We start from the raw sequence: 13,888 nt of genomic DNA on the forward strand, positions 1-13,888 counted from the left end.
GGGAGTTATGTATTTATACCACAAGATCTTCACTTTTTTGCTTCATCCCAAGAAAAAGAATTTGAGCTACCAGAAGGGAACAAGAGTATGCAGAGAAATGGTTTATATCTCGTTGTCTGCTCTCAAGTCAAGTTCTGAAATTAATTTCCAAGTTTTTAAGACAAATTGAGTTAGTCTACATTTCTTGGCAGCAGACGGGTGAAATAAAAATGGATGATGATAACATATGTGAAAAAATAAAAATCTATTGTAAAAAAACAGTAGAGAGAAGGACTATGGCTTCTAGATTATTTTTCTTTTCAGAGAGGGTAGAATCTTTCTTTTCAGAGATGTGTAGAAATTTCAAGTAAGTTTCAGGATCTAGATCTCTGGATACGGGAGGTGGTGCTAACTCCAGAACTAGTCTGGAAAAAAAATGCCAGGAACTATTCCCTAGGGATAGAACTATACCCAGGAGCTATAATTTTAATAAGTTTCTTAGGTGATTTTTACACAGCCCGGTTTAAAATCATGCCCCTTGAACTCAAATAATTTTGACGAAGAAATGCAAGATATTTATTGAAATGCTATGCTGTATGCTAGAATATTAATCTCTTTCCTGCTCCCAAATTTAAAACAAAGGGAGTTTATTTTTCTCCCTTTCTTTATCTTCTCTGATGACTATAACACAACAGTATTTGGGTCTTCAAAGCAGGTTTCATCTAGCTTTGCTATCTGTGACAGAAAAAAACTAAGTGATTTATCATTTGGGAAACCTAACTTGAAAATCAGGACAGCCTCTGACATTAGAGACCCAAGTGAATCTTTCCTTCACTAAAGATTGAATATCACAACTTCTATATTTACTTTCCCCTCCCCCTCCCTCTACCCTAGCCCATTCTACAAACTCTTCCTAAGTATACAAATTATGCCAAAGGGATAATGGGTGGATTAAGCACTTAAAAGTATTTGCATTTCTGTTGCCCCATTTTAGGCATATGGAAATATGCCTCAGTGTATTGTGTTGTTATATCACAGAACTAAAAAAAAATGAGGATTATTAAAAACCCAAACTTTAGTTTCAGTTTTATATGTATTTGGTGTTTTTTGATGTTAATATTATCATAATAATTATTTTTTGTTATTTTTTCATTCTTCTCAACAGCTATAACTACTGGGAATTTTATCTGTGGAAAGGAATGTTCTGGTTTCCCCAGGACTGAGGCGGCTCCAGAACATGGACTGTCAATATTTAAGGCAAGCAAATCTCAAGTGAAATAGAATGTATTGGTAAACCTAGTGGCTTTTAGTGATTGAAGTTTTGTTACTTCCAGTAAAAATTCTAACTCATTACTTACCAGAGAAAACAGAGACTGTCCAGGAGAAATTTTAAATTTCTCTCTAATTTACTTAAAAAGATATGGCCAGGGTTATCAGACTCCATTAGTTATTTTTCATTCTGTTATATTTTTTACTATATCCTATTTCTACTATATCTTATCTAAGAACTTAGTCCCCTCAGGATATATAATGACTGTAGATAAAGGGAAAAATAATTCTTGAAATTCAATGGGAAATCACATTAAATCTGTATATACTTTGGCCAGGATGGCCATTTTAACAATGTTAATTTAAAAGAAAATTTGTGAAGTTCATGCCTGCACACAGAAACGCGTTTCCCTTAGCTCTGGCCTTGGGAGATTTTCTTACATGCATATCCATTTGTCACATATCATAAGTATGTTCAATCCCAAAGGAGGCTTCATAGATTTTTCTTCTTTTATAATATTACATCTAGTATGGAATAAAATTTTCTTCATACACATGTGTATATTCCTTCTACATTTAGTTAGTGAAAACTCAGTGAAATTTATTTCTATTTAACAACACATATATAGTCTACCTTTGTTTACTTTGGGTCTAGTAGCTTTTTAGTATTTCACAATATAAACATGTTCAAGAATTTCTCATTTTGAAAACAAAATCACGTTTTTTACACTTTAGAATCCTTTACAATCTCATATTTTGTTTCTTTCCTTCCTTAATTTTGCAGTTTAAAAAAGAAATATGATTATTTTTCTCTCTTCATTTAGATTATGAATTATTTCATGAAAATCTATTATTCTGCAAACAATCTGTTATAGTATGATCCCTAATTATTTTGTTGATAACTTTTATTGAACATATTTTAATCTGTGGTTTTTAAAATATGATTTATTTCTGATACCCAAAGCTGACAGAGATATTAGAAAAAAATAAAATTTCAGATCAATTTTTTTATGAACATGGATGTAAAAATCTTCAACAAAATCTTAATAAACATAATTCAACAGATATCAAAAAATCATAAGCCATAATCCAGTGGATTCATCCTATGAATGCAAGGGAATTTCAGTATACATAAATCAATTAGCATAATATACCATATCAGTAAAAGGAAAGATAAAAATTGTATGATCATATCAATTGATGTATGTAGAGAAAACTTTAAACAGGACCAACACCCATACATGATAAAACCCTCATTGAAATATGGGTGAAGAAACCTTATTCAAGTTAGTAACAGCTTTGTATAAAAATACCATAACTAGTATTATTCTTAATGGTGGAAAAACTGAGAGCATTCCCACTAAGATCAGGCAAAAGACAAGGATATCCACTATACCCACTCTTATTCAGTCTGTGTTGGAAGGTGACAGCAGCTGTGAAGACAGAGAAAGGAAACAAAAGGGATAAAAATTGGAAAAGAGGAAGTCAATTATTTCTATTTGCAGATGACTGGATGATATAGATGATATACATTAAAGACCCACAAGAGTCTACTCAAAAGGTCCTAGAAAAAAATAAACCAATACAGCAAAGTGGCTGCTACAAAGTTATTACATAAAAATCAGATTCATTCCTATGTACCAATAATGAATCAGAGGAGAAAGAGATGAAAGAGTTATTTCATTTAAAATAGTGACCCAGAACATCAAGTATGTAAGAATCAAGTTAACAAGAGAGGTGGGAAACCTAAACCATGAAAACTTCAAAATACTTAAAGAAATTGAAGAATATATCCTTAGGAAATGGAAAAAAAAGATTCCACGCTTGTGGATAGGGAGAATCAATGCCATCAAATGGCCATCTTATCTAAACTACTCAATTGATTCAATGCTATCCTTATCCAAATTTAGACGGTGTTCTTCAAGGACTTAGAATAGTCAATTATAAAGTTTGTATGGAGTCACAAAAGACCACACATAGTCAAAATTATACTGAAGAGCAAGAAACTGGGAGGTAGCTCATTACCTAAGATGGTAGGGAGCTCGGGCACATTGATAGAAGGAAGTTGACTCTGGTGGTGAAATCAGCATGACAATATTGTACGTATAGAACACAACTATCAATAACTTTGTAAGTCATGGTATTTTAATTGTTTCAAATGTGGAAAAAATAGGTGTATTTAAAATATAAGCTACTAAGAATAATATGTAACCCAGACTATTTATCAAATAAAACTAAGAAGTTATTTTTTGTGGTTTTGTTATAGTCTGCACTATTAACTTATTTGAAGTTTTGATTTTCAAAACTATTTTAGTTATATTCTAACTTGTCTTGTATCACTTGGCTTCCTGTTGATCTTCGATTTGATCAAGCATGCGCCAGTAACGTCTCCATTTGTCCCTACACGTGCTAGGGTAGCCCAATGATATCTGCTCGCTCCAGGAACAGGAAGAGCCTCAAACCATTCTAAATCTTATGAAAATTCTTCCCATGCCTTCCTTCCTAAACTTTCATCTTATACTCAGATATTCAAATATTTTTGTGTCCAACTTTATGTGCTGGTGTCACTGTTTTATTTTCTATTTAGGTACTCCCTGGCTGACTTCAAATTTTTATTATTCTTTGGCTATATCTGTGACCTATGGTATGAGTCCTGTCGAATCCCTGTCAAGAAACTCAATTACATGACATTTTCTTTAAGTAATGCAATATAAAATTCTACAGTTACTGTCATCAACATTGGCTTAATCATTTCCCAATTTTTGAGTACCCTAAATCTTATATTAATAGCACATCAACTCAGTTACTTGTATCTTATTGATTTTTATGCTTCTCTTTCATATCATTCTAGGAATGAACTCTTAAATACTAAGTTCCTTCAAATTTCCTCTTCTATTAAAAAATGAGATATTGTTAATTTACAATACTGTGATTGATTAGGAGTGCAGCTAAAGCTTGATTCTGTTACTTTAATACTTTATAATTCATAAATAAAGGCACCTGATATTTATCTTTATCCAATTCTGATATTATGCCTAGCATCTTCCAGTACCATATATATTGTGACAATATTTAATATTGGCGGTATTTAATCTTTTCTTGTAGCTGAGTAATATTGTTTCCAATGTGTATACCAGATCTTATTTTCACAGTCTTGTTGAATATTAAGACTGCTTTTATATGTTGGCTATAGTAAACAGCTGCAATTGAACAAAAGGGTATAAATGAACACGGGGTATAAAAATTAATATTTTTCTCTTCTTGAAAACATAAACTGGAAGTGGAGTTGCTGGTTAATATGGTGAAATAATTTTTAATATCTTTAGAACTCTTCACATTTTTTAACACAGTGGTTCAAACTGTTTATAATGCAAACAAGAATGTCTATTTACAGTTATTTAGTTTTGATATTATTATAAGGTTTACAGCTAAAATTTTAAACTTAAAATATTTCAAGTTGAAAGGAAGTTATTCTCAACTATGATTTCCATTATTATTTTGCTCTCCTTCACAGTGTGTATTTTTGGTATCTTTCAGTACACAAGTGTGGTTACTTATCATTCTATATACTTCTAATTCTATATTCTATTTAGTAATCATTACAAGACCAGTTCAGTGGAGATGAACTCCTAAAAAACTTTTTGGTCTGAAAAATTATTTTCACTCCTTCAAGTTTGTGTGATGAACTAGCTGGGTAGAGTATTATTCATGGTAAAATTTTGTTCTCTTTCCACCACTTAGAAGTTTGTATTTATCATGTGTTACTCTCTAACATGCAAAATTTCTGTGGATAAATCTGATGGATATATGAAGGATTTCCATTATGTTTGACTATTTTTGTCTTGCTTTTAGGATTTTGACTTTATCTTTTGTTTTTGACATTTTAATTATAGTTGATATGTATCTGTTTGGTTTTATTTTATTTGAAAATATTTTCAACTTCCTACATCTGAATATGTATTAACATCTCCAGATTGTTGATGTTCTTTGATATTAATTCTTGAAATATTATTTCAGCCACTTTCTCTCTTTTTCTACTGGAATCCCTATGATAAAAATATCACTCTGTTCCTTTTAATAATTGATTTTCATTTAGTTTAGATAACATAAATATATGGTGTTAATGTACAAAATTACTGGACCCTGCTTCCATCAAAATGCCCACAAGTACCCCCGCCAGTCCCCCTGCCCCCTTGTCCCTATGTCACCTCTCATCTGGTCTCCGTTCTCCCCCACTGCCATACCCTGCACTCGGTAGTCTGATTTATAGCTCAAAGCTAAAAATTTATCATTGTTTGATAGTCTCTCCCATTATCTTATCTATTTATATTTAACGAATGACTTAGCTCCTTTGGTACTTGTTCTGCTTCTTCTGACTTATTTTGATTAACATGATACCCTCCTATTTCATGCTTCAGAAAATTGTGTTCTTTAATCATTTCTTACAGCTTCCTCCAATCAAATTGCTTGGACCAGAGTGATAGTACAACAGATAGTGGGTAGGATGCTTGCCTTGCATGTGACCAACCTATCTTTGATCCCCAGTACCACATATGATGTCCAAGTCCTGCTGAGAATGATCTCTGAATGCAGAGCAAGGAACAAGCCCTGAGTGCTTCGAGGTTTGTGCCACACCTGGTTTGTGCCACACAAACCTCCTCCACCCAATTGCGCAATGTATTGTGTAAATATGTAGCACTGTAGCACTGTCATCCTGTTGTTCATCACTTTGCTTGAGCAGGCACCAGTAATGTCTCCATTGTGAGACTTGTTGTTACTGTTTTTGGCATATCGAATACGCCATGGGTAGCTTGCCAGGCTCTGCCTTGCAGGCGGGGTACCCTCGGCAGCTTGCCGTGCTCTGAGAGGGATGGAGAAATCAAACCTGGGTCGGCGCGTGCAAGGCAAACACCCTAATCCCTGTGCTATTGCTCCAGTCCTGTGTAAATATACTACAACAATTTAATCCTTTTATTTGTTTTGGAACATTTGTATTGTTTTCATATCCTGGCTGTTGTACTAAGCTCTGCAATGAATGAAGGTATGCATGTACATTTTCAAACTAACGTTTTTGTGTTTGGGAAATACCTTAAGTATTGTAATAGCTGAGTCATATAAAAAATCAGTTCTTTTTGAGCTATCCTCATACTGTTGTCCATTGAGGGTGGATCAGTCAACATCCCACCAACAGTGAATGTGTGGCCCATTTGCATCTCTTTCCTGCCAACACAAGTTGTTTCCCCATGTTTTGATATATGCCTTTTTTACTGGAAAAAGATAAGATCTGCTGTTATTTTTATATGAATTTCCCTGATAACAAATGACAATGAGCACTGCTGGCCTTCCTTATATCTTTCTTGGGGAAGTTTCAATTCATTTCCTCTCCCCAGTTTTTGGTAGAGTTATTTCTTGTTGTAATTGTTGATCTCTGTGATGCTTTATATAGTTTGAAAAATTAACTTATTTGATGTATTATGTGAAACTGTTTTCTCCCATTCAGCAGGACTTCTTTTTGTTTTAACTGGAGTTTCTTTTGCTATGCAAAAACTTAAATTTTATGTAGTCACACTTGGTTATCTTTGCTGTTTTTTGTCTTACCATTTAGAATTAAGTTAAAACATACCACTGAGGTCCCTATACTTGAGAGTTTAATTCTGTTCTAATTTCCATTAATTTTTTCATTTCTCACTAGCTTTTATAAATGATGAAAGATAATATTCTGTTTTTTTTTCCTTTTTTGCATGTGGCTATCCAGGTTTCCCAATGCCATTTGTTGAAGAGATTTTACTTGCTCTATGTCATGTACCTACTTTCTTTGTCATAAGCTGTGTACAGACCTGAAAGTTGATTTTGGACTCTAAAATCGTTTTCATTTATATGCAAGTCTGTCTTTATTCTACTGCCACTGTTTTTATTCCCATGTCAGTGTTTTTATTACTAATGATTTTGATTACTATAGTTCTGTAATTTCAGATCAAGATACTGTATTTCTCATCCTCATTTTCTTTCTTTTTTTTTTCTAGAACCTCTTTGGCTAGTCAGGGGATTTTATGATTCCATACAAGTATCAGTAGAGTTTCTTTTTTTCTTTTTTTCTTTTTTTGGTTTTTGGGTCACACCTGGCGATGCACAGGGGTTACTCCTGGCTCTGCACTCAGGAATTACTCCTGGCGGTGCTCAGGGGACTATATGGGATGCTGGGATTTGAACCCTGGTCGGCCGAGTGCAAGATAAACTCCCTACCCGCTATGCTATCACTCGAGCCCCAGTAGAGTTTCTTTTAAGTCCTTAAAATATAATATCAGAAATTTTTTTTGTTTTGTTTTGGGACCACACCCGACAATGCTCAGAGATTATTTCTGGTGCTATGCTCGGGAATCACTCCTGGCAGTTCTCAGGAGACCATATGAAATATTGGACATCAAAACTCAGGTCTGTTACATGCAAAGCAAACATCCTACCCTCTGTGCTATCACTCTGGCCTAAGGATATGAGAAATTTGAAGGGGATTTTATTGAATATGTATAATGTTTTAGGCAGGATATTTATTTTGACAATGTTGATTCCTATAGTCAAAGACCATGCAATAGTTTTTCTATTTGCTGGTGTCCTCTTTGATTTATTTCCGGGGTGACTTAAAAACTTCTATTTGTAAGTCTTTCATATCTTTGCTAATACAATCTCTAGTAGTTGATGTCTTGGAACATCGATCTTATGGATTAAAAAAGCTTTCTTTCCAAGCTCTGATGTAATAGTATTGTGTTAAACTTGAAGGATACAGGGAATTAGAGATTAGTCTTGGATATTGGTTTTCTCTAGTACAGGCTTAATTCTTTCACCACACCACATATGTAGAGCTTAAGAATCAGCATGAGGTATGAGCCCAAGAGCTCATCCTATGTAGGGAGGCTGAAGGTCAGGGAATACTTTTAGATTTCAATGATTTCAATGGCACAAACCTCCTTTTGTCCTAGTCATGCATGACATGAAGAAAGAATGTGCAAAAAGATACAGCAGAAGCCCTTGGCTGCATTTAACCCACAATTGCAATCTGGGTTTATTCGCAACAGTTTCCTAGGCAAAGCAAGACTGTGAGTGCTGGTGGTATGATCTGTCAGCACAGGTTATAGTGGCACAGGTGAGAGTATCACAGATGTTCTACAAACCTGCTCTGGTGCGTGCTATTCAGACATGTATCTCCAACTGGATGAGGAACAGGCATTTGCGAGTGCTTAGGACTAGCCTGAAACTTCACCCTGGGTCTGCAGCAGAGTTCTGTCTGCTGCCCATAACCCACGTGGCCCAATCCTTGAAGTTGGTATCATGAGGTGGTGAGGTATTGTTTTTTTGGGGGGGGGTCACACCCAGCGATGCACAGGGGTTACTCCTAGCTCTGCATGCAGGAATTACTCCTGGCAGTGCTCGGGGGGGCCATATGGAATGCTGGGATTCGAACATGGGTTGGCTGCGTGCAAGGCCAATGCCCTACCTGCTGTGCTATCGCTCCAGCCCCTGGGCTGCTTTTTAAACCCTATGGAACCTGAACATGTGAGTGTGTGAACCGAAGACTACACTATTAAGCAGTGTAAGATTTGATCTAAGGACAACTCTGTGTGGGGTCTGTGGCCTCCAGGAGCTCCTGAAAATTTTCACAGACCAGATTCTTATCACAGTCACAGTCTCAGATTGGTAGTTGGGGAGAACGCAGAGTAAACCGGGAAACCTGTGTTGGCAAGGTGTTATGTCCGTCTCCAAAGCCAGAGGCCTGCAGGGAAGCGGAGATCACTGACTTGCAAGCTCCCCTAGCAAAATGAGTGTCCAAATTGGATCTGTTAATCTGATTGATGAATCAGATTGACTGAGTGATGCCCACGGGCCCAGTAGAACTCAGGACACCGTCGGTGTCAGGGAGCGCCCTGCTCGGGATCTAGGTCAAGGTCTTATCAATGCGAGGCATATGTTCTACTACTTCAAGTATCTTCTCTCTCTATGTCCTTTAGCAACTTTTATTAATTAATTAATTAATTAATTAATTATACTTGAAGTTGGGAAGGCCTGTGATAGCAAAAGGGCAGAATGATGTACACTCATCCTGCCTTCTTGTTTAACTCAGTCAACATGGTGCCCATGGAGGCTGGTACTATACAGACAAAACAAAGAGCGTAGGATATTTCTTCATCTGTCATGTCTCCTGTGACAAGATGGCTGACTGCACATCACTTTGTCTTCATACTGAGGAGTCAGATAAAACAAATGTTACTCTTTCAGTTAGATCTATAACCCCTACTTGAACTCTGTTTCCTAGCATTGCTCATCTTCAGAAGAAAGTCCCCTATTTACCATGGGTATGTCACGTGCCTTCTGTAGTAAATTTTCCAGGATCTGAGGAACTCAATATGAGAATAAGTCATTTGGTACCCAGCAAAGAATCTCCCTGCTACGTTATCATCCCAGGAGGTACTGTGTCTTGAGTTTGGCTACCCTCACTAACAGTTTCCGTTACACTTTCTTATTGAAATGTGAGTCCTAAAATCCTTTGCTAATTTCAAAGATACTCCCTACAATACAAATTAGATTTTGTTATTCCTGAAAGAGATAGGGGTTGGGATTGAGGGAGGAGATGACTCGGTTCCTGCTGCTTTGCCATCTTATCTCTCTCATCTCCCTTATGTTTCTTAAATTCTTCATTTCTGTCTACCTGTGATTCTCTCTACAACTGAGTTCATAATCTTTTAAAATCGTGTTTGTGCAGCTGTCGGCTAATGGAGTCGGCCCTAGACTGGCCTCTCTTAGTTCTCCGTACTGCTGCCAAAGTGATCTTCCTGAAACATGAATCTGAACATTGTGGTTAAGATTGTGGATTCTCATACGAGACATATCCGGATTTATAACCACGCATAATACTTACCAGCTGCAACTGCGGCTAAGTGATTTCACCTCTTTAAGCCTCAAATTCTTCATTGCTACCTTGGGATTTATACCAATATCAGGATGCTGTCTTGAGGATTAAGTGAATAAACTCATTTAGCCAGTGCCTTGCAAATAAATAGCTATCTTTGCTATCCTATTTCTTTTGTTCTTTTCATTGATATGCACTTTGATTCTTCCTAGATAAAACATCTCTTCTGGGTTGGAATAGAGCACAGTGGGTAGGGCACTTGCTTCACACAAGATTTACCTGGGTTTGATCATTGACATCCCATATGGACCCTGGAGCACCACAGGGGCAATTCTTGAATGCAGAGGCAGGAGAAAGCTCTGAGCTCTTCTGGGTGTGGCCTAAAATCAAATCAAAACAAGATTCTTCAGTGATTCTCTTGAGTTCAAGTACTAACCTTTTGTGTTATGTTGTAGTACTTTAATAATGGTGCCTTGGTTGGCTTTCCAGAGTCATTTCCTATTATTTCCTTTTTATATAATTTTCTATCACTCTAACCTTAACCTTCAGCTTTGGTGAATAATTCACAATTATTCCAAAGGTACATTTTCTCCTCTTTTACTTTCTCCTTTAGTATTTATTGATTTTTACTATTTGACTAGCTAAATCCAATACATTTTGCAAAATTCAGTTCCAGATAGTCTTTCTCAAAGTGTTTGTCCCAATATTTGTAGTATAATTTGGAACAAGTATCCTGTTTGCTTCCTAAATTTCTTATGCATACATTACATATAGAATATTATTTGATATCTTATAATTTTTGTCTGTAGTAGTCTGTGAATGTCTTATGGGCACAGACAAGTAACTTATTTATCTTTTTCACATCCCAAAGCAGAACCTGGCAAATAATAGGCTGATGAGATATTTTTGTCTTAACATGAAGGTAGGATTATATGTAAAATATATCATTTTTAATAGTATCACACTTAGTGATGATTAAAAAGTAGAAGTTTAATTAAATACCTAAATTGTTGCTTCTCTTAAATAAGACGTTTGGTGTAGGGGATGTGGTTCAGTGATTGAGCACTTCTCTTGCACATGCGTGAGGTCCTGGGTTTAGTAGCCAACAACCAGAAAACCTGGTTCAATCCCTGGCACTGCACAGGGTCCCCCAAAATTTCCTGGAGTGATTCCTAAGCAGAGTCAAAAAGCAAAAAAAATGTTTACAGTATTTTTATGTAGCTATATTATTAATAACTACTTTATTATTTATATAAGAAACTATGCAGAGATTGAAATTTTGTGTTTTGAAAATTTTAAGAAAGTGTAACGTATTAATTATACATTTGAAGGTAGTATATTCAGGCTGGAGAGATAGTACAGGAGGTAAGGCATTGGCCTTGCAGCCAGCCAGCCCTGGTTCAATCCCTGGTCCCCAAACATTTCCTGGAATGATTCCTAAGCAGAATCAAACATTTCCTGGAGTGATTCCTAAGCAGAGTCAGGAGTAAACTGCTGGGGTAAACAAAGAAAACTTTGTTTGTTTGCCTGACAAACAAAGGTATTAGGTTCGAGAAGGTAGAAACAGTAGAAAGAAAATTTTAGGTAAAATGGGAGGAGCTGATATGTCTAGGATTTTAACTATGTACAAAGTTTAAGTTGAACCCGCTGCAGTTTGTCAACTTGATTTTTTTCTTTTTTCATTCAATTCTCTCACCCAAGTCTGTGGAGTAGAAAGTTGAGGATAAACATGGTAAAACACCACCACCACCACCACCACTTGTAAGGTTTAGAAAAATGTCATTTGATTGTATTTCAAGTCCAGTGCTGCCTGGCTGAAGGACTTGATTCCCACAATAGGCTGATGTATCCTGCTGTTACAGATGAAATGCATGTATGATGCTAGAACAATGCGGGAAAAGCAGGGTCTAGATTTTGGCAAGTTTCCAAAGTTAGACAGTGGAAGCATTTGAGATTTTTCTACTAACTATTATATTAAACACTAATATTTTGTGTTTAATATAAAAAAAAACTGTGTTTGTTTTCGAGAAGAAATACTTATGAGACATTTAAGGATTACATGCTCCTTTTCTCTTTTCTCTTTTAATTCTAGGCATAATCTCTGGCTTCTTATTAGACTAACAAACTCCCTAGTAATAGTATCCCAATAAAGATATTTTATTTTTGGGGCTGGAGTGATAGCACAGTGGGTAGGGCGTTTGCCTTGCATGCGACCGACCCGGGTTCGAATCCCAGCATCCCATATGGTCCCCTGAGCACTTCCAGGAGTAATTCCTGAGTGCATGAGCCAGGAGTAACCCCTGTGCATTGCTGGGTGTGACCCAAAAACCAAAAAAAAAAAAAAAAGATTTTTCTTTTTTTTTCTTTTTTTCTTTTTTCCTTTTCTTTATTTATTTCTTTTTAATTAATTAATTTATTTTTTAATTAGTGAATCACCGTGAGGGTACAGTTACAGATTTATACATTTTAGTGCTCATGTTTCCCTCATACAATGTTCGAGAACCCATCCCTTCACCAGTGCCCAACAATAAGGATTTTTCTTCAATTTTTTTGCAGTTTAACCAGACTCAAATTCTGTGGCTTCCCATCCTGCCCTAATCATAATCAATGCCACCTTTTTTAGTGTAATCAGAGTTGGCACCTGACTTAAAAACCACACCCTCCCGCTATATAATACCAATAGCACATGATTTGAATTTGATGGGATTTAAATATGGAAAGAACACTGTGATATTTTTATACTGTGTCAACTTGGCTAAACTTAAGCAATATTTCCCAGAATTCTCTTACCCATATGCTTCCAAGTTAGAGTTGGCCATAGGGGGAAATTTTTTGTGATATTTGGAAGGTAAAATTGAAGCACAAACTGTTATATGTTAGAGCTGAATATCTTCATGATCACTAATGGTGGAAGACAAAAATGTCACCTAATCCCTTGTTTATATTCAGATCTTCTTCTCAAAAAACAGGCTCCAACAACGGAAGCACCGGTTCACATGTAAATGCTGAAATGCTGGCTAGAACATTCCACCATCACTTTATCATCTTTATTTGTGCTTTTATTCTGGAAGATGCATATAAAGTATTTTCTAATTTCTGAAAAAAATCAATCTGTGTACTTTGTTTGGTACTTCAGAAATCTACTTTAATTTTCCAATTCTTTATTTTTTTGGTCCATTTCTTAAGTGTCTCCAATAATTGCATAATTATTCTAATAATTTTGTATTTATATTTTAATTTTGAGGAGGGTGGGTTGAGCCACACACAGTGATGCTCATTAGTTACTCCTTTCTCTGCACCCAGGAAACACTCCTGGTAGACTCAAAAACCATATGGGATGTTGGGTATTGATCGTGGGTTGGCTACAAGACAAGCATCTGATCCATTGTAATATTGCTCTGGTCTCATCTTATTCTTTCTTTAAAAGGCCTTCCCAGCAGTGCTTGGGCTTCTAGGGGCCAATCCTGGTGATACTCTATTTGGCTACTTGGGCAAGATGGTTAAGTACAGGTCAGTCAATATGGTGTTATTTGCCCAGGTGATGCTGGGGTAGGGTAGCCAGACAGTGCCAGAGATCAAACTCTGAACCTCTAATTTGCAAGACACATCCACTAACCCTTAGAGCTGTTTCACCATCCCAGGGTATTATACTGAATCTTCAGTTCCACAATATAAGTCCCATGCATTGTACTGATTCCTTGAATCCTATTGTTATAGCTATTGTTACATGTTTTATAGCTA

Source organism: Sorex araneus, chromosome 2 (assembly GCF_027595985.1).
Source record: "Sorex araneus isolate mSorAra2 chromosome 2, mSorAra2.pri, whole genome shotgun sequence".
NCBI classification, from domain to species: Eukaryota; Metazoa; Chordata; class Mammalia; order Eulipotyphla; family Soricidae; genus Sorex; species Sorex araneus.